Source organism: Schistocerca piceifrons, chromosome 8 (assembly GCF_021461385.2).
Source record: "Schistocerca piceifrons isolate TAMUIC-IGC-003096 chromosome 8, iqSchPice1.1, whole genome shotgun sequence".
In the NCBI taxonomy this organism is placed as follows: Eukaryota; Metazoa; Arthropoda; class Insecta; order Orthoptera; family Acrididae; genus Schistocerca; species Schistocerca piceifrons.
In genome coordinates, this window is record NC_060145.1 from 338,961,860 (window position 1) to 338,984,828 (window position 22,969).

Below are 22,969 nucleotides of genomic sequence, written 5' to 3' on the forward strand. Positions count from 1 at the left end.
GGCTGAACATCCCTGTCGGTAGTTTTAGAACCTCACTGACACTCTTCCTGCACATCGTGCTTCTGACAGGTGCTCACATTAATGTGACTGGACAGTGTAGTTCAGACGTGTGTGCGTTCTGGGAAGAAGATTAAATCTCACCATAAAACAGCGACAATTAATGTAAATGCTACTGTGTATCGCTTGGGGGCTATTTATTATCGTCGATTAAACATTAGGTAAAAATACTTAATTTCTAAAACATACTTCCCAGTTCTGCCACTGAAATCAAGCAAAGATAAACGAAACAAATAACAAGTAACAAGAAACGATGTAATTGTGGGCAAAAGCGAATGAGCTCATAGGAGAAGGACGTAAGCGTCTCGTCAACGTGGCGTCAAAATGTTTCAGCTGGAAAAGCTAGGCGTGCGCAACAGTGTGATTGGTGTGTGCTGTGGTTAGTATATATGCTGGAGCTCAATTAACACTTAACTGCAAAAAACCGTATTGCATATAGCGTTTTTGTAAAAGAGATATTTCATTTTTCCGAGGTGGTCACACAGCTAGTAAAGAAGAGCATTTGCAATTATTAGGAATGATAGTATACGAAAACCTCGTGTCACCTTGAAGACCTCAGCCGAAAACTGACTGCTGCGACCTGCCTCAGACACTTAACGCGAAGACTTGTTTACTTTGCTTCCTTTCTCTCTATTATCTCGTGTGATGTTATACAGTGAGGTGACAAAAGTCACTATACCTTCTAAAACTGTCGGAGCTCCTTTTGTCCCAAGTAGTGCAGCAGCTCGACGTGACGTGATGAATGCATCAAATCGTTGTAAGTCCGCTTCAGAAATACTTAGCTCTGCTACCTCCATAGCCGTCCATAATTGCGAGAGTGTTGCCAGTGCAGGATTTTGTTCACGAACTCACCTCTCGAGTATGTCTCATAAATTTTCGATGAGATTCATGTCGGGTGCTCTAGGTGGCCAAATAATTCGTTGGAATTGTTCAGAATGTTCTTCAAACCAATCGCGAACAGTTGTGGTCCGGCGACAATTTCATCGTTATTTTGAAACATGAAGGCCATAAACAACCGATCGTAACCATTTCCAATCAATGATTGGTTCAGTTGGACAAGAGGACCCAGTCCATTCCACGTAAACACACTGATTTGTGCTACTAGTACTAACAACTCTAAGTAAACGCTGCCTCCCTCAGTTGTTAAATGCAGGCCGTGGGTCATTGCGTTGTCCGTGATGAGAGGTAATGCCTGAAATTTGGTATTCTCGGAGCACTCTTGACACTGTGGATCTCGGAATATTAAATTCGCTAACGATTTCTGAAATGGAATGACCAAGGCATTTAGCTCCAACTACCACTCCGCCTTCAAAGTCTTTTCATTCTCGTCGTGCGGCCATAATAACACCAGAAACGTTTTCACATGAATCACCTGAGTTACATAGACAGGTCCACCGATGCCCTCCGATATTACCATCATCTGCGCGTGTGCATATCATTATCCCATGCCTTTTATCACCTCAGTGTGTTTAGGGAAAACTCTGCATTCACCAAGAATATTCGTAGTTCAGAAAAGGGCGCTCCAGCTGACCTATGGTGACAGGGACATTTTGAAGGCTGTTGTCCAAGTGTATCACAGTTTTAACTCTGCAACGCTTGAATACGTATTCCATCACGGGATTTGTTGTTGACATTTTTGACTTATTCATAAGAAGCTGAAACGTTCATTCAGTGAGCACTGGATACAGCAAAGATGTGCAGTTGGCTAACAGTTCCTTAACCACTGGACAGAAATTTGTGCGCTATTCAGCAAGCTTCATTTTTAAATGGCTTCCAGCAGAAATGAAAAAAATAGTGGTTAAACCCCAGGTATTCAAATTCAGATTGAAAGTTTTCGTTGTGGTATACGCCTACTCTGCCACAAGTGTTCTTCGTAACTTTTCCCTGCAAATTAGTATGTTTCCGTATCCTCTCACAACTTTTCCTGTTTTATTCATTCTTTAACTCTTCGCTTTATATATTTTCTAATCAGCATTCTGTGAAGTATGTATTGACTAGTTCCATCACCAAGAAGATTTGGCTCGCGTCGTCTCACGGGACGACATAAATAAATAAAACAGAATGAAACTGCTCCTATCATAGGCTCAAGGAAACGTGAAAATGTCCTGGGCAGAGTTATGGATGTAAGAGAAGGGAACTAGCTTTTCAACTTACCTGGCAGCTTCAAAGGCATTTAAATCAAAATATCCTATCAAAAAATGGTTCAATTGGCTTTGAGTACTATGGGACTTAAAATCTGAGTCCCCTAGAACTTAGAACCATTTAAACCTAACTAACCTAAGGACATCACACACATCCATACCCGAGGCAGGATTCGAATCTGCGACCGTATCGGTCGCACAGTTCCAGACTGAAGCTCCTAGAACCACTCGGCCACACCGGCCGGCTATCCTTTCACATTCACGCTTTTTTACTTATTAGTATTAGTACCAATGTCATGTAATATAGTGCATCGTGTCAAGCAAAGTAACATGACTGTTGATGCCATCCCTTAGGGATGAAATACATCCCCTGAAATTTATCCCTCCAGAAAAACTTTTCTAGTTGTTACATGTATGCTCTGCAGCTACATATTGGTTAGTGAAACTTCTGGATCAAGGACACAGGATCAAGGAATCTAGCCTATAAATTGCAAGATGCATGTGTCCCAACTCCTCGCAGCTAACAGAGCTCACTGTCCAAGGGAAGTAAGATTGACTCTTAAAAAAAGTGCTAAATTTTCGATGGTTTGATTAGTATATACAGAATTATTGAACTATATAAGAAAAAAACCATGAACCATGGACCTTGCCGTTGGTGGGGGGGCTTGCGTGCCTCAACGATACAGATAGCCGTACCGGAGGTGCAACCACAACGGAGGGGTATCTGTTGAGAGGCCAGACAAATGTGTGGTTCCTGAAGAGGGGCAGCAGCCTTTTCAGTAGTTGCGGGGGCAACAGTCTGGATGATTGACTGATGTGGCCTTGTAACGCTAACCAAAATGGCCTTGCCGTTCTGGTACTGCGAACGGCTGAAAGCAAGGGGAAACTACAGCCGTAATTTTTCCCGAGGGCATGCAGCTTTACTGTATGATTAAATGATGATGGCGTCCTCTTGGGTAAAATATTCCGGAGGTAAAGTAGTCCCCCATTCGGATCTCCGGGCGGGGACTACTCAAAAGGACGTTGTTATCAGGAGAACGAAAACTGGCGTTCTACGGATCGGGGCGTGGAATGTCAGGTCCTATAATCGGGCAGGTAGGTTAGAAAATTTAAAAAGGGAAATGGATAGGTTAAAGTTACATATAGTGGGAATTAGTGAAGTTCTGTGGCAGGAGGAACAAGACCTTTGCTCAGGTGAATACAGGGTTATAAATACAAAATCAAATAGGGGTAATGCAGGAGTAGGTTTAATAATGAATAAAAAAATAGGAGTGCGGGTAAGCTACTACAAACAGCATAGTGAACGTATTATTGTGGCCAAGATAGACACGAAGCCTACGCCTACTACAGTAGTACAAGTTTATATGCCAACTAGCTCTGCAGATGACGAAGAAATCGATGAAATGTATGATGAGATAAAAGAAATTATTCAGGTAGTGAAGGGAGACGAAAATTTAATAGTCATGGGAGACTGGAATTCGATGGTAGGAAAAGGAAAAGAAGGAAACGTAGTAGATGAATATGGAATCGTGGTAAGAAATGAAAGAGGAAGCCGTCTGGTAGAATTTGGCACAGAGCATATCTTAATCATAGCTAACACTTGGTTCAAGAATCGTGAAAGAAGGTTGTATGCATGGAAGAGGCCTGGAGATACTGAAAAGTTTCAGATAGATTATATAATGGTAAAACAGAGATTTAGGACTCAGGTTTTAAATTGTAAGACATTTCCAGGGGCACATGTGGACTCTGACCACAATCTATTGGTTATGAACTGTAGATTAAACCTGAAGAAACTGCAAAAAGGTGGGAATTTAAGGAGATGGGACCTGGATAAACTGATTAAACCAGAGGTTGTACAGGGTTTCAGGGAGAGCATAAGGTAACAATCGACAGGAATGGGGGAAAGAAATACAGTAGAAGAAGAATGGGTGGCTTTGAGGGATGTGAAGGCAGCAGAGGATCAAATAGGTAAAAAGAGGAGGGCTAGTAGAAACCCTTGGGTAACAGAAGAAATATTGACTTTAATTGATGAAAGGAGAAAATATAAAAATGCAGTAAATGAAGCAGGCAAAAAGGAATACAAACGTCTCAAAAATGAGATCGACAGGAAGTGCAAAATAGCTAAGCAGGGATGGCTAGAGGACAAATGTAGGGATGTAGAGCCTTATCTCACTAGGGGTAAGATAGATACTGCCTACAGCAAAATTAAAGAGACCTTTGGAGAAAGGAGAAGCACTTGCTTGAATATCAAGAGCTTTAATGGAAACCCAGTTCTAAGCAAAGAAGGGAAAGCAGAAAGGTGGAAGGAGTATATAGAGGGTCTATACAAGGGCGATGTACTTAAGGGCAATATTATGGAAATGGAAGAGGATGTAGATGAAGATGAAATGGGAGATATGATATTGCGTGAAGAGTTTCACAGAGCACTGAAAGACCTGAGTCGAAACATGGCCCTCGGAGTAGACAACATTCCATTAGAACTACTGACAGCCTTGGGAGAGCCAGTCCTGATAAAACTCTACCATCTGGTGAGCAAGATGTATGAGACAGGCGAAATACCCTCAGACTTCAAGAAGAATATAATAATTCCGATCGCAAAGAAAGCAGGTGTTGACAGATGCGAAAATTACCGAACTATCAGTTTAATAAGTCACAGCTACAAAGTACTAACGCGAATTCTTTATAGACCAATGAAAAACCTGATAGAAGCCGACCTCGGGGAAGATCAGTTTGGATTCCGGAGAAATGTTGGAACACGTGAGGCAATACTGACCCTACGACGTATCTTAGAAGAAAGATTAAGGAAGGGCAAACCTACGTTTCTAGCATTTGTAGACTAAGAGAAAGCTTTTGACAATGTTGACTGGAATACTCTCTTTCAAATTCTGAAGGTGGCAGCGGTAAAATACAGGGAGCGAAAGGCTATTTACAATTTTGACAGAAAGCAGATGGCAGTTATAAGAGTCGAGGGGTATGAAAGGGAAGCAGTGGTTGGGAAGGGAGTGAGACAGGGTTGTATCGTATCCCCGATGTTATTCAATCTGTATATTGAGCAAGCAGTGAAGTAAACAAAAGAAAAGTTCGGAGTAGGTATTAAAATCCATGGAGAAGTAAAAACTTTGAGGTTCGCCGATGTCGTTGTAATTCTGTCAGAGACAGCAAAGGACTTGGAAGAGCAGTTGAACGGAATGGACAGTGTCTTGAAAGAAGGATATAAGATGAACATCAACAAAAGCAGAACGAGGATAATGGTAAGTAGTCGAATTAAGTCGGGTGATGCTGAAGGTATTAGATTAGGAAATGAGACACGTAAAGTAGTAAAGGAGTTTTGTAATTTGGGGAGCAAAATAACTGATGACGGTCGAAGTAGAGAGGATATAAAATGTAGACTGGCAATGGCAAGGAAAGCGTTTCTGAAGAAGAAAAATTTGTAGATTTAAATCTCAGGAAGTCATTTGGGAAAGTATTTGTATGGAGTGTAGCCATGTATGGAAGTGAAACGTGGACGACAAATAGTTTAGACAAGAAGAGAATAGAAGCTTTCGAAATGTGGTGCTACAGAAGAATGCTGAAGATTAGATGGGTAGATCACATAACTAATTAGGAGGTATTGAATAGAATTGGGGAGAAGAGGAGCTTGTGGCACAACTTGAGTAGAAGAAGGGATCGGTTGGTAGGACATGTTCTGAGATATCGAGGGATCGCCAATTTAGCATTGGAGGGCAGCGTGGAGGGTAAAAATTGTAGAGGGAGACCAAGAGATGAATACAGTAAGCAGATTCAGAAGGATGTAGGTTGCAGTAGGTACTGGGAGATGAAGAAGCTTTCACAGGATAGAGTAGCATGGAGAGCTGCATCAAACCAGTCTCAGGACTGAAGACCACAACAACAACAACGACAACAACATGAAAAAAGTAAGTTAGTAGCAAACTCTGGCGCCCATACACTTTATTCAACATGTAAGCGTCACTACAGATATTCGGATTTAAGTTATGACATGCCTGGCATCAGTGGCTATTATGTGGCGCATACGAATAGCGAAATTCTGCATGACTCGCTGAACTGTTGGAACATCGATGCTGTCGACGGCCTCCTGAATGGCTGTTTTCTGCTCAGCAATGGTTTTTGGGTTATTGCTGTACACCTTGTCTTTAATATAGCCCCACAAAAAGGAGTTGCGTGTGTTAGATCCGGAGAATATGGCGGCAAATCGAGGATGACGACAGTGGCCTCTGTGTACCCCAGAACCAGAATGCGGTCCCCAAAGTACTCCTCTACGACAGATAACACTCTCTTGCTGCGACAGGGTCGAGCTCCGTCTTGCATGAACCACATCTTGTCAAAATCAGGGTCACTTTGGATAATGGGGATGAAATCATCTTCCGAAACCTTCACGTACCGTTGGATGGTGACCGTGCCATAAAGGAATATCGCATCGATTATTCCGTGAGTAGACATTGCACATCACACAGCCACCCGTTGTGGTTAAAGAGACTTCTCGATCGTGAAATGTGGATTCTCAGTCCCCCAAATTGCGCCAATTTTGCATAAACAAAATGAAAATGGCCGACAACAAGGCGTATGCGCATGCGCATACTAATTCCCATCATGCTCCGCCGCACTTTGAACGTCCTAATGCAAACTGTACAGAAGTTATGACGATTTCATTTCATGTAGTTCAATAATTGTCACCCTGTATGTCTTAAAGCCTCCAGGTCAGTCGACAAGTTAGTTCCCTTCTTTTACATTCATAACTTTGCCCATAGGATATTCGGCTTTTTGTGCTATAATAGGGGATTTTCCTTCCGGTTCCCAACTTTTACTCTACCTCAATACTGACATTAGATCGCCCTAGCTTGGCAGCTGATGTGGATTTTTGTTGATACGGATGACGACTGATCGGGTATAGGATTTTTTTTATTGTCTTTTGAACCATGTCGCTTATATCGCGGCAGCGGATAAACTTTTCAAAAAACAACAGAATAACTATTAATTACATGTATTTGTTGATCTTCTTACAAAATTAGACCCGATTCATTTGAAACATAGAAGGCGTACGAGTAAAAAGACTCACAAAAAAGTGATTTTAGCGCGTAAAAACCGAATGAAGCAAGACTTTGAAAAGCAATTTTTCATCTTTATAGTAACAACGCAAATTTTTTTATTTATTTGAATCACTTTAAACCATTTTCGCGCATTGAGTTCGCTTAAGAATGACTGTTACGTGTTACATTTACCTCAACTTTAAAACATAGTATCTCGACAACGGATAAAGCTTACTAGATTAAAAAATTTGGTTTTGACTGCATCTATTTATCTACCTTAGCGCGAAGTTTGAACCGATTCTTTCAATTTTAACGTATAGAAATGATATGTTTCGAAAACCTCCCAAACAAAAGTATTGTTCTTTTTGCACGTATTTGCACGTAAAATCCGAACGATGCTCATATAAATGGCCCTATTAGCTGGGCTTAAATTTCAGACCAATTAATCTCTGTTTCAAAAGGTATTAATCGACTCCCATAACTTGCCTGGCTTCCAGCTCCGGTTCGTTGTTCAAACCTTGCTTAATGTGCTGTAACATAGCTACAGTAAGACAGATGTGCGAATGGGCTAAACAAATAGCCGCTGGCCCTGGTTAAACTTTTCGTCATGTGTTTTGGTGACTTTCATGTCACTTGTTGTATGTATGGGTATTAAGGCGGCCTTTTGATGCCACATAGTGCAGAACCAGGAACTGTGGTGGCATCTATAGGACGTGCTGTGTCACGACGCAGAAAGTGGCAAGTTCAGGGCGGCGGTGTCGTCTTTTTGCTGGCTCCAAGGAATCTGCAGCACTTGAACACCGGCATAAGAAACCTTGTCTTCCGTCCAGTGCTCCTCAAGAGTGACTCGACTATTTCGCCGAAAACGAGCTTTTCCTGCAGTAGCCTGCACTCTCCCTCATCTAGGTCTCGGAGAGAGGCAATCCAGATGTTTCGTGCCAGCTTCTTGCTTTAAACGTGAAAACGAATAAGACAAACAGAACTCACGTTTCATCATATTTGACCAACAATGGCTCCATTGTCGTGAGTGAACTGTGCACGGGCAATGTTCTTCTGAACTCTGCTGCGAATGAGGCTCATACTTACAGAATTTCTTTGTGTTTCGTCACATAGATTTTTCAGGAGAATCGTATTTCTAATAATTTTCAAGGTTTCTCCAAACTTACTCCTGACCAACTAAAAATCGACATCACTAAATTTATTTACTCTTTAAGCATTTAAAAAGTCAGTCATTGCATTAATTACTTACCGCAATGTATCAACTATAATACTCTAAGAGCCGTGTACAGAATTACAATAGTATTTACTAATGTTTTTGTAATTCTATGCTGCATTACTAAAGGTGGCGACGGATTGTGTATATTTATGCCCTCTGATCTATGACACAGGAAATTGTGACAAAGAAAAAAATCTACGAATCGTACTTGACCAATTCGCAATGATTATACTCACCAAGATTTGGGAGAACCGGAGAATATCCAAATCAACCAACATGCGCTTGCTGGAATTATTGTTCCCCTTTGTTCTTGCACGGCTCCCAGCACGGACCGTGAAAACCAGTGACTAGAGCCAATTTGATGCCTTCGAGATATAGGTTTGGAGGATGATGTTAGCGCGTACCATGGACAGAAAGGAAAACTAGTGATTCCATTCTAGAAAAAGTGTCATAAGAAATTTTTCTTCCTCTGTCAGTCAAAGCTACTCGCACTTCATTGGGCACATTTTGAGAAGGGGATAATATAAAGAAGACTATCTTGCAAAACAAAATCAGAGGCAGAAGATCACGAGGAAAAGCAATAAGTAGATGGGTGGTTCAAGCGAAGAAGATTACCGCCCTACCATTTCGTATGATATTAAGAACAGCCGAAGATAGCTGTGAATGGAAACGTCTAATCAAAAATTCAGTATCTTAAGAAATGAGTAAAACTACTAATGATGATGATTATATTAAAAATATCAGGCAGACTGCATGGTTTTCCCTTAAACACTCACCATCGTATGTTGAGTTTTAAGTAACTCGTAAGCTGGCTAACGTGATAATAAAAAAAGTTTTAAAACAAGATAAAGCGACTGGTTGCAGTATCCGCAAAATTAACCGCTATTTAACCACAGCTGCAGTTCTATCGTTCAGCGTGGATAAGATAATTGTATAAGCCGTGTCTAGTTGATGGGCATCTCATTAGCACTCACAAAAAAAGTCTTGAGTCGAATCTCAGGCAGAAATGTCGCGTGAAAAGTCTAACACAGGCGCTCTTCTCTGTAGCCTGTCTTAGGTCGAGAAAACCTCGGAGTACCTTTTATTCTACTGACTATCTCAGTCCTCCCAAACGAGTTATTTGTTAAAAGCAGTCGTCACGCTAGGCAACTGGCTACTCCTCTTGTTCCATAGACTGAACACTCTGTTCTAAAACTGTTTTACAGTAACATTCTACTGCAAACTGTTGTAAAAATATTGTGGACGGTTATAATCTAATATAAGCCCTTTCAAATACGTAACTTAACAATTAAATAATGATAAAGCTCTGCGTAATCCCCCGTGGTTAAATCGCTCAAAACTAACTCTTTAAGATTGTAAAGGAACTTCATAATTTTTCCTTATTGATAAATAGATAGACAGTTATTCGACTCTCATAGCAAAGATTAATGTGAAAAGTATTTAACATTGATGGACAAAAGAAGCTTTGCGCACTTCGTTTATTAGTTTTAGTATTTGTTACCTTTCGTTGTTCTCCTGTCCTGGCGATAAGACGTGTTGTGTAATTTTAATGTAAAATACGATACCACGGATCCCAGCTCCTGTAACTCTGGGAGATTATTATTATTTTAATTTTCTATGGAGATGGAATCGACGATATTCACGACGGCGCTGTTCAACAATAGAGGTACGTGAATGTGTTCATCTCTTTCCCTTCATGGCGGCCAATGTGAATTTCGACATTCAGAACCTGCAGTCTTTCTTTTCATTTAATTTGGAAGTCAGATAATTTTCATTCTTAGATGAACAAATGCAATTTAATCACAATTCTTTTTATCTAGGCCACGGGGAATGACAATACTTAGAACGTACGTGCCTCTAAGCCGATTGTACGTTCGCATACAACTGAGTGTGTACCAACGGAAACATATTTATGACCCATTTCCTTTACGGTATTAATTCTTATTTTGAACAACTCACTCGCGAATGTACGTGCCCTCTTATTTTGTGGAGTCAGTCGGGCGTATTCTATAATAACGTTGCTTGTAATATCCTGTGGCTTAGTTTCCACAATGGACCTTTGCCTGTGTCGCAACGGCGCTTCACGCGAAATACTTATTACGCAACCACCATAACAACTCTCATTTCAAAATTACGACACCGGCAAACTGAGCTTCTAACAATTTAACAGGGCGGTTACAAGATCAACCCTTTAAATTTTAATTGTACTGAAAGTTATGTGGATAACGCGAAATTACGGCCCTAAGCATAGATCCTATAGCGGGGAATTTGATAAAAACTTAATCTGATTGACGCTATCTGACTGGATAATAATTTTTTGCATATGATTTAATGAGATTAAAAGTATCTACCTGAAATCTATTGACTGCGTCTAACTTAATGTAAGTGAAGGTACCAATTGGAAACTCTGATTAATTAAATACTCAAATTTATTCACCAATACTTCTACTAAAACAAAAAAAATTCAACTATGAAAATTGAGACAATTCTGTTTATCGAAATTCAGGTGGAAGGTTAAGTATAGTAAATACCAGTGTTCTTCCCGCATCTGTGGATTTACTACTTGCTCACTTAGGAATTTACTCTCTAATAAAGTATAACAAAAATGAAATCTATATAATCCTGCAATTTTCTGGTCGAAGCAATGACTGGAAGTTGGTGATTATCCCCATAATTTCATACATTCAGTACAAGTGCCATGAAGTCGAGACAGACATTTGTCCTGGATTCCACAAGCGTGAAATCGAATTGAGCTACTCTGTCGTTGCCGTAAATTGTGCTTACCATAAATTTGACTGTGGTGCACCGAGCTGGACGATACAGACGTGCCGGCCCCTTCACGGAGGCGATGTCATAAGCACCCTGCGGTAAGCTGAAGATGTTGCGGGCTCAACCGTGATGTAGTAGCAACCTGATGCGCCCTCTGTTGCTCTCCTACCCATATTCGATGTGGAGCGGATAGTAAGTGATACAGCTGGTAAAGTCACTGAAGTTCCACTGACAAGCTGCAAATGGACTGATTGTCCAGTAACAGAGACACAAAAAGTCTTTTTTCTTCATGTAGCACGGCAGATGTGTTGGAAGCCTTTCCTGAATGGCTGTCACATTGTTGTTTTGCACTAACGATACTGTGCGGCTTTGAAGGCACACTACACACTGTCACTTAGTCTCACATGAAGGAGCAGCAGAAGGGAAAGCCTTACGCTTATGTAAGCACACAGACTGTACATGTTTCTGTTTGCCGCAAAAAAGCAGGTCGCTTCACGCGAGGGCACACTTCTTTTCGTGAGCGCAATGGCTGTGGCCGGACGGGCCACTGTTTGCGAACGGCTGGGAGGCCAGTTTGTCGCGCCTGTCTACACAACGAACAGGCTCTACCTCAAAACTTTCTGCTGCGTTTCGAAGGGATCCTGATAGTCTAGAATAAGCAAAACCTGTTGCGATGATGAGTCTGGGTATTTAAGAATCTGTTCCCGAATTCGGGAGTCAGATACATTGTACGTGATGGTATTACAAACCGTGGTATCACTGTAATATTTCCCACCGTCACATTTGTATCTACACTGTCTAGCAAGGTCTTGAAATTCAGTCTCCCACTGATGGTACGCCTGTCTTTGCTTACGAACTGTGAAGAATTTGTAATGGGCGCCTGCAACGTGAACCCTGTCTGATAATACTATCACAAAGCCTTCAACATGTCGTCGTATGGTACTTGTTCAGGGAAGAAGGTGTGAAATAACTTGACGCAATAGCGTTATACAGTCACTTCTGCCGTGGCCAAGAAAAGACGATGTTTATCGGTAACTGGTATGTGATGCGCTGCGATACGTGCGTTGAACAGTGCGAGGCACTCTGTCCTGTCTTCCTTCGTCTCGTCAAACCCCCGAAATGGCAGCACATAAGCAGGCGGTGAAGCTGCAGTTTGGTCCGTCGTCTTGTGTGAAGTCATTTTCGACGTCATGAAGCGATGTATCAGTTCAATCAAATGCGCCATTTGCTGACTCTGAAACTGAATAAACGGAATTAGATCAACTGCAGGCGACACAGCAGACGATTGTAGGTTAGTAGCTACAGTAAGTGAGCAATGTGCAAGAGAACAGGGAAAGTAAGAAACGCACAAATACAAACAGCAAAAAGCAAAAATAGCACAGAGAAAGCGAAAAAGAAGTGCAGAAGCAGCATGTGTGGAACTTAGAACAGAAAGAGCACAAGCAAAGCAAACACTTGATAAGCAGAGACAATGAAAAACATCAAATAAAAAGATGACATAACAGGAAGAAAGCAATGCGAAGTCTTGAGACCATCACCTGTAGGCTCGATAACTTGTTGCCAGATATTGTGTATGACTTAATACATAATGGTAGGGAGAGGTGGACTTCAGAGTGGCAGCTGAACAGGAGCAGAAATGATTAGTGAACACGTAACACAGCAAATAGCGGATTTACTTAAATCGTGTTTCTCCAAAGTTACGAAATTCTTTAGAAATAGTGCAACAAGAAACAGAGTTCATTTCATTCAACAGCAACAAGGGTAACCACAGCCATGGTCTCCGAGCTGATAGTCCATGCCGCTGCAATCGTCATCGAACTGTTCGTGCAGATAGTTGTTGTCTTGCAAACGTCCCCATCTGTTGACTCAGCGATCGAGACGTGGCTGCACGATCCGTTACAGCCATGCGGATAAGAGACCTGTCATCTCGACTGCTAGAGATACCAGGCCGTTGGGATACAGCACGGCGTTTCGCATTACCCTCCTGAACCAACCGATTCCATATTCTGCTAACAGTCATTGGATCTCGACCAACGCGAGCACCAATCTCGCGATACGATAAACCGCAATCGCGATAGGCTACAATCCGAACTTTATCAAAGTCGGAAACGTGATGGTACGCGTTTCTCCTCCTTACACGAGGCATCACACCAACGTTTCACCAGGCTACGCCGGTCAACTGCCGTTTGTGTATGAGAAATCGGTTGAAAACTTTCCTCATGTCAGCATGTTGTAGGTGTCGCCACCGGCGCCAACCTTGTGTGAATGCTCTGAAAAGCTAATCATTTGCATACCACAGCATCTTCTTCCTGTCTGTTAAATTTCGCGTCTGTAGCACGTCATATTCGTGGTGTAGCAATTTTAATGGCCGGTAGTGTATATCCTCGTTACTTCTGCCATCATCAGTTATTTTGCTGGCAAAAAAGCAAAAGTCATTTACTATTTTTAGTGGCTCGTTTGCTAATCTAATCACTTCAGCGTCATCTGTTTTAATTAGACTACATTCCGTTATCCTTCTTTGCTTTTGTTGGTGTTCATCTTATATCCTCCTTTCGAGACACTGCCCATACCATTCAACTGCTCCTCCAAGTCCTTCGCTGTCTCTGACGGAACTAAAACGTCACGGGCAAACCGCAAACGATATTGCAGTTTCTCTGTTATTCAGAATTACGCTGGAATGTTCCTTCAGAGAGGCGAAAGAAAATGCTGTGTGGCTAGGATCTCCCGTCGGGTAGACCGTTCGCCTGGTGCAAGTCTTCCGAGTTGACGCCACTCCGGTGACTTGCGTGTTGATGGGGATGAAATGATGATAAGGACAACGCAAGACCCAGTTCCTGAGCGGAGAAAATCTCCGACCCAGCCAGGAATCGAACCGAGACCGTTAGGTATGACATTCTGTCGCGCTGACCACTCAGCTACCAGAGGCGTACACTGCATTGACTACTGCCGTCATGAAATACATGTCTCAGATGAGCAAGAAATCCGGGTTCGAGTCCCGGTCTGGCAAAAATTTTCATTTTAGTCATTCTACTATACAGCTGATAATTGTCCATATTCGAAACGGCATTTCACCCAAAGTTTTCATTTTTCCTACTTCAAATCTTTATTTGGTTTCCTTAACGTCTTGTTCAGAGTACGGACGAATAACATCTGGAAAGGCTACAATCCTGTTTCTTTCGCTTGTCAACTGCTGCTTCCCTTTCAAACCTCTCGTCTCATATAATTGCCGTCTGGTTTATGAGCAAGTTGCAGATAGCCTCTTGGTCACTGTATGCTACCCCTGTGACCTTCGGAATTTCAAAGAGAGTTGTGCAGTCAGTATTGTCAAAAGCTTTTTGTAAGTCTACACGTGTTATAAAAGATGGTTTGTCTTTCCTTAACAGATCCTCTATGAAAAATCGGAGGGTGAGCATAGTCTCGAGTGTTCGTTTATAATAGTTAAGCGTCCTGCATAATAGTTGAGACCAAATCCGGCGACGTGTCATTAACGCTGCACTAAAAGGCTACCTGCTCCTCGTCCCACGCGCTCGGTCGTATTGGCTGCCGGCGAGATATCGGGAAAGTGGGAGCTCCCAGTGGCCCTGGGAACAATATGGGTTGTGGACGGCTGCACGCACGCCTCCGCTCTGGGAAAGTGGCAGCGAGGCGCCCACTTTTGACAGCTGACCGCCCGCTCCTGCCTCAGACAATTAGGTACAAGCGCGTCTCGCAGGGCCACTGCTCCCACGGTTCCATAAAACGCGCAGAGCGCGGAGCCAGCTAGCGGCGCCGCGCGGAGGCGCCAGCCGCTGCCCTTGCCCTTGGGACACTTTAGGGGCGCCTGACAACGAGGGCGACGAAGGCGCCCAAGTACTAAATTCACATAAGGGGTGCGCCGCAATCAGCAGTGAGAACTGACACAGGTGAACCGTAAAATTACTATTGGTTCACCAAAGATTATTAATCTCAATCAGTTGTTGATGTGGTGGTCCTCAGTCCTGAGACTGGCTTGATGCAGCTCTCCATGCTACTCTATCCTGTGCAAGCTTCCTCATCTCCCAGTACCTACTGCTACCTACATCCTTCTGAATCTGCTCAGTGTATTCACCTCTTGGTCTCCCTCTACGATTTTACCCTCCACGCTGCCCTCCAATACCAAATTGGTGATCCCTTGATGCCTCAGAACATGTCCTACCAACCGATCCCTTCTTCTGGTCAAGTTGTGCCACAAACTTTTCTTTTCCCCAACCCTATTCAGTACTTCCTCATTAGTTATGTGATCTACCCATCTAATCTTCAGAGTTAATAAGATTAAAATTTCCAAAATATATAAAAAACAATTTTTACAAATATCTGCCAGTTAACTTACGGCAAACACACACGCTCGCCAGGTAGGACTTGCGAACTTTTACAACATTCTCCTTTCAAGACAACAATTTCTACCCGTAATGAAATGGCAAACTTTTGCATGGCAAGAAAACACACTAATAACCAACTACCTGTATAAAACATAAACACGTTGAGTAAAAGCCTTAAAAGGTAGTGAATTGGAAAAACACACAACAGTTTTTGCTGACTAGAAACAATATAAAGAATCCACTTCGGCGTACATTAACCTTGCTTGATTATAGCCAAATATACATAAACACAAATTACGTAAGTTACAGTTTCCAGTTGAGCAGTAATTCGTTATGCAATTGACTAGTTCTTACCACGAGGCAAAAGGAATTTTTATTCTTTCTTAGGGTACCTTTTACACGTGAGTCTAGTAATACTAGTTATGGCGGGTGAGAGAATGGATCAGGTCTTGGTGCCTTGCATTTTGAACAGTACAGTCATTGGTGCCTTAGACTTTCACAGACATGGCAGAGGCTAACAGTCGAATAATCCCGTAGGTAAGCTGGGAGGGGAAAGAAGCAATCCGAACCACAGATTTACTCTGAATCCCCCCCTTTCGTCCTCAAAAGGGAACAAACGGACCACCCTTTCTAATATTACCACCTTCCCGCGGGTGGGCAGACGAGAATGAATGGCGGGAAACCCCCAAAATATACGGCTGGTATAATTAACAAGAATAAGTAAATTGAATTAAATTAAACTTCATAAAATCTGTTAACAATCAATACTCAACCGCTGGTGCGTTACGACACCCAGGACTGAACCAACGCACCACCTCCAAATGCTCTGCCGATCCGCCCGCTGCCAGCCGTTTCAACGGACGCTGGAAGGCGCGCCGATTTTCAGAACCCCCTCGCCGGTCGACAGCATACGGCCGATCTGCAAATTAGGCGCCTCGCGGACCCACGCTCAGGAAGATTCCTTTCGCGACGAGCAGTTAACGGCCCATACCACGGAGCCGCTGCTCGCGTCGCTTACGCTGATGCCGCGGTCTGCGTGCTGTCCCTCTACCACCGGCTGAGAAGTCGCTTCTTGATGCCCCGACTGCCAACTCTCCACGAGAGCCTATACAGCCACTTCTTAAACCCACGCGAACAGCCCACCGAAGCTTTCAATTGCGACAAAGGCGCCACTGCCAGAAAACGGAGGGCGACTGTTCCACGCTACGCGCTGCGGCGCGCTTTTCAAAGCTAACTTTACTACGGCTCAACGGATGAAAGTACGCGATAATAGGAAAAAAAAATAAATAAAATAAAACAAATTGGTCAGGTGCGAGTAAGACTCGCGATCTGGGTTCCTTACAGACTTAATTTTGTTCATCCATCCCGAGAGTTCGCAAGTTTTTGCCTGTTGTCGACATTGATACTGGTAAGATATCGATCCCAGGAATTCCAAGACTCTCAGGGATGCTTTAATTCTAATTCTGAAGTCGGACAACGAACGACAAAAAGACATTTTTTTCGTTATACACTTTCCGAATACTTTCCCTTTCCTTGTATCTGTGAAGCCTCACTTCTCACCAAATTTCTTGATTTCAGGCTAATGCTAAGTACACTAGAGATTTTGATGGTGAGTTCGCGAGTATCAAAATATGTTTTATGAATGTGTGGTGTTTCTTCTTTCGGACATGTCCAAAAGAACAGACATCACGCATTCATATAATTGATTCGCCTCGATGGGCAGTGAATCCACAAGCTTGAGTGCGGGTCTACATTTACGATCGACCTCCAGCAGGTAAAATTAACGAGAATGGAGACATGGACAGAGACTGTGCATAAGTGGCGCTAGACAGGAAAGTGAGTCGGCCGGGGAGCGTGCCGAGATAGCGTCGGATTTGCGATGAACACACTGCCTGGGTGGAGCAGTGGTTAATGCAAATGTCTAGTAAGCGGGAGATCCCAGCTCAGAGTCACGGGCCGGCACACATTTGCACTCGTAACTCCTGATTCTGCATAAAGTCCCAATGCAGCTGACATCATTAGTTCATTTATGTTCTCCCTGCCCCTCCCCCTTCAATTTAGCCAAGGGATCATAGATCTTAGTACGTGAGATAAATTTCAGTTTCATGAAAATCTATTTACAATTTGTACAGAAACCAGATGGCAGTTATAAGAGTCGAGGGACACGAAAGGGAAGCGGTGGTTAGGAAGGGAGTGAGACAGGGTTGTAGCCTCTCCCCGATGTTATTCAATCTCTATATTGAGCAAGCAGTGAAGGAAACAAAAGAAATATTCGGAGTAGGTATTAAAATCCATGGAGAAGAAATAAAAACTTTGAGGTTCGCCGATGACATTATAATTCTGTCAGAGACAGCAAAGGACTTGGAAGAGCATTTGAATGGAATGGACAGCGTCTTGAAAGGAGGGTATAAGATGAACATCAACAAAAACAAAACGAGGATAATGGAATGTAGTCGAATTAAGTCGGGTGATGCTGAAGGAATTAGATTATGAAATCAGACACTTGAAGTAGTAAAGGAGTTTTGCTATTTGGGGAGCAAAAAACTGATGATGGTCGAAGTAGAGAGGATATAAAATGTAGACTGGCAATGGCAAGGAAAGTGTTTCTGAAGAAGAGAAATTTGTTAACATCGAGTACAGATTTAAGTGCCAGGAAGTCGTTTCTGAAAGTATTTGTATGGAGTGTAGCCATGTATGGAAGTGAAACATGGACGATAAATAGTTTGGACAAGAAGAGAATAGAAGCTTGCGAAATATGGTGCTACAGAAGAATGCTTAAGATTAGATGGGTAGATCACGTAACTAATGAGGAAGTCCTGAACAGGATTGGGGAGAAGAGAAGTTTGTGGCACAACTTGACTAGAAGAAGGGATCGGTTGGTAGGACATGTTCTGAGGCATCAAGGGATCACCAATTTAGTATTGGAGGGCAGCGTGGAGGGTAAAAATCGTAGAGGGAGACCAAGAGATGAATACACTAAGCAGATTCAGAAGGATGTAGGGTGCAGTAGGTACTGGGAGATGAAGAAGCTTGCACAGGATAGAGTAGCATGGATGGCTGCATCAAACCAGTCTCAGGACTGAAGACCACAACAACAACAAACGTCTATCTACTCATTCCTGAGAAAAAGGGAGTCCTTAATAGACGGATGGAGGGACTGATAGGCAGATAACATATTGCAAAAAACATTTCTGGTGATATAAACAAAAATTCATAATTTTCGAATTTTTTCCTTTAGTTTTACTGTGAATCCTTGCTTGTCGCCAAGATTCTACATTCTGACCCAACTGTGAGATCCTATAGTTTCAGATGAGTGAGTTTTCTAGTATCTAAATATGTGACGTACATGCTTATATCTTTTGACTGCATTGACTTAAAAGCGTCGGTGTTTTACTTCACTAAGGGATCGTAGACGTTAGTATGTGAGATAAATTTCTACCAGTTAAGTCACGTCAACATAATTTCGAGTAAAACATAATAACTGTCCAGAAATTGGAAACTTTATATTAATTCGTCTTCTCTTTCCTCAGCTTTTATGAAGGCATAATAAAGATTGGTTATGATATTTCATGAATTTAAAAAAATATATTTAATGTATCTCTCTCTTGGTCCAACAAGATTATTAATATGGTGTAAAAAATAATTAAGTGTCTAAAGAAACAACTATTATTAACGGCTGACAGGTTACTGAATGTTATGAGGAATCTGAAAATTAAAAAAAAATGTATACCCTAATAAAAGACATAGGCATTGAATGTTAATATAAGTGTTGCATCCATAACAGTCAAGAACACCAGAGAGATACCAGACTCAGACGGGCAACTAAATCAGCCATAGCAGAGCATTGTTTGAAACTTAGTCATTCAATCAATTACAATGACACCAAGACTGTAACACAGATCTCAAGATTTTGAGACAGTGTCATTAAAGAAGCCATTGAGATTAAGGTCACAGACAATCTAATCAACCGTGACTCGGGATACCAAATCAGCACTTGTTATAAAATTCTTTGTCTGAGGTTGGCACATACGTCTTGCAGAGCTTAATGAGATCTTTATATTTTTCATATTTAATCGACGGAAGCACATTGTAAAGTTCTTCCTCATGAAAAGTCACTGTAGTTGAGGCTTTCTGAATAACGAAATCATGATACAAAAGTTTTGAGAATGATGCACTACAGCGAACTACATAGTTGTGTGCAGTGGACTACTGAAAGAACCTGTGCTTTAAAACAGCAAACTTCTCATTATCAGCACTATTAATGTTAGACCGAAACAGGTTTTTGAATGGAAGGAGATGCATAAAATTAGATCCCGTGTAACATATCCCAGAACCTGACGACTGTTTGGTGCTACGATATGTCAGGTTATTGCCGCAAACATTCGATGTCGGCAAGCCCATTCCAAGTGTTATTCTGAATTGATGCCATGGACTGGTCTTATTCTTGCACTATACTACTGAACAATTTTCAATCTAGGCAATGGTAGTATGATCTTATTTTCAGTCGAAAGTGAACATACGTGGTTATTGAACCAAAGCCTTAAAATTAGAACACTTATGAATGTATGTAATTCTTCATGCTTTCCCGGCGATCTGTTGACATCTTGGATATTCGTGAATCCAGCTAGATGTTCGCATCGTTCTCGCACGATATTTCAACAGGGTGCCTCGCTGTCTTCTTCAGGTGCTACCTGAGACTGGTCCTTGGGTGGATCGAGTCCAGTATTTATGACTGGAAGAAGCTGGGCATTCCCTAATCGGTCTGAGCCGAGTCGAGTGTTCTGTTTGTGGTCTGCACGCGCCAGACGCGGCTACATTAGCCCTCTCTGGTCGCCAGTGTTCCAACCGCCGTCCGCGCCCTGCCTGGTAGTCTTCTGAAGTCAAGTTCATGATCTCGAGTGTGTCAAATCTGGTCTCTAATGTCCGACACCTGGTCTCACGGCTGTTCTCTCGGTCTCCACTTCTATTTCTTGTAGAATCCCGGAGTGTCCTGCGTTGAATTTTCACAAGCTCAAGCGCTGTTTTCCAGGCAGTTGTGATTTGGTATCCAGATCATGGTTGACTAGATTGTCTGTGACCTTAATCTCAGTGGCTTCTTTAATGACACTGCCCCAAAATCTTGAGGTCTGTGTCGCAATCTTGGTATTATAGTAATCCATTGAATGACCAAGTTCCAAAAAAATGCTCTGCTATGGCTGATTAAGTTGCCTGTCTGAGTGTGGTTTGTCTCTGTTGTTCTATTCCCCTTGATGTCCACAGTTCTGATGGTCTGGCCAATGTATGACATCCCACACTGGCATGGTATGTTGTAAATACCTGGCTTGCGTAGCCCCAGGTCATCTTTTACATTCCCCAGCATAGCCCCAATTTTGGTGGGTGGGCAAAATATGCTCCTGATGTCATATTTCTGGAGAATCCTGCTGATTTTGGCAGAGATAGGTCCGGCGTATGGCAGGTATGCCATCATCTCTTTCTCTTCTGGCTCTTCTTCTGGAGCCTTTGGCTGATTGGCAGGTTGAAGTGTCTTCTAGATATCTCTAGAGGAGTACTCATTCCTGCTGAACACTGATTGTAAGTGTTCTATTTTTGTGGCCAAACTATCAGGATCTGACAGAGTTTGTGCTCCATTCTTCTGTGCCAGATGGTGACAACTGCTGGCTTGTAGGTATAAGTCAGTGTGCGTAGGTTTGCGGTACACACTGTGTCCAAATGTGCCATCTGCCTTTCTCTTCACTAGAACATACAAGAACGGAGGTAGTTCATCCTTTTCCATTTCCATTGTGAAATGAATGTTGAGATGGCAAGAGTTCAGATGTAGCAGGAATTCATCTAACTTCTCCCTACCATGGGTATCATCCACACACCTAAAAAAGCATTTGGGTTGATATGTAGATGAAGGAGTGCCTCCTCTTCAAACCTTTCCATAAATAGGTTAGCCACCACTGGTGATAGAGGGCTGCCCATCGCCACCCCTTCTGTTTGTTCGTAAAATTGACTCCCATATAGGAAGTACATAAAGGTCAGTACATGCCTGAATAGGTCAAGGAGAGTCCCATCGAACTTCTCTCCAATAAGCTCAAGTGACTCCTTCAGTGGTACCCATGTGAAGAGAGACACCACATCGAAACTATGATGTCTGTGTCTGTGATGTGTTGCTGGCTCAGCTGTTGCAGGAAATCCTCTGAGTTCTGGATGTGATGTGCACATTTACCTACATGTGGTGTCAACATCTTCTTAAGGTATTTCGCAGTAGGGTAAGTTGCTGCGCTAATATTACTGACAATAGGTCGCAGAGGAACCCTTCGGGAGTCCACACAATCTAGGTGGTACTGACGCTTTGGGATGCAGCTTCTTGATGACTTGTTCAGGCAGGCCCATCTCCTTTAACAGAGCCCTGGTCTTTTTGTCCACTTGCTTGCTATTGACCTGTATGCAGGATCCTCAAAAAGTTGTTGCACCTTTCTGTCATATTCTATTTTCTTTTGGATGACTGTGGAGTTCCCCTTGTCTGCAGGCATCACCAGAATGCTGTCATCCTCCCGGAGTCGCCTCAGTGCCACCCTTTCATCACCTGAAAAGTTGGATTTGGGTGGTTTGGTCTTGGTGAGATCCCTGCAGGTCTCTCTTTGGATCTCTTCGGCCACACTAGAAGGTAGTATGTTGACCACTTGCAGAACTGTGGACATCAGGTGTAAAGAACACCAGAGACATGCCAGACTCAGACGGGCAACTAAATCAGCCATAGCAGAGCATTTGTTTGGAACTTGTTCAATGGATTACAATAACACCAAGATTGTGACACAGACCTCAAGATTTTGGGACAGTGTCGTTAAAGAAGCCATTGAGATTAAGGTCACAGACAATCTAATCAACCGTGACCCGGGATACCAAATCACAACTGCCTGGAATCCAGCGCTTGAATTGTGAAAATTCAACGCAGGACACTCCGGGATTCTACAAGAATTAGAAGGGGAGACCGAGAGAACAGCCTTGATACAAGGTGTCGGACATTAGAGACCAGATTTGACACACTCCAGGTCATGAACTTGACTTCAGAAGACTGCCAGGCAGGGCGCGGACAGCGGTTGGAACACTGGTGACCAGAGAGGGCTAATGTAGCCGCGTCTGGCAGGCGCGGACCACAAACAGAACACACGACGCGGCGCGGACCGATTATGGAGCGCCCAGCACGAAACAGAAGTGTAAATCATAGTAACAGTCATGAGACAGAGTACCCAACATCTCAAATCGGGTCTGACTCACCTCAGATGACGACCACAACCGTTGAGGACGGCCAAAATGGGCGCGGTCGGCATTCTGAACATCCGCGACTGGAGTGGCCCATTGAAACCGTATCTGGCAGGTGCGCAACGGATCTTCGGTGGGGGTGGACTTCAACCCGTG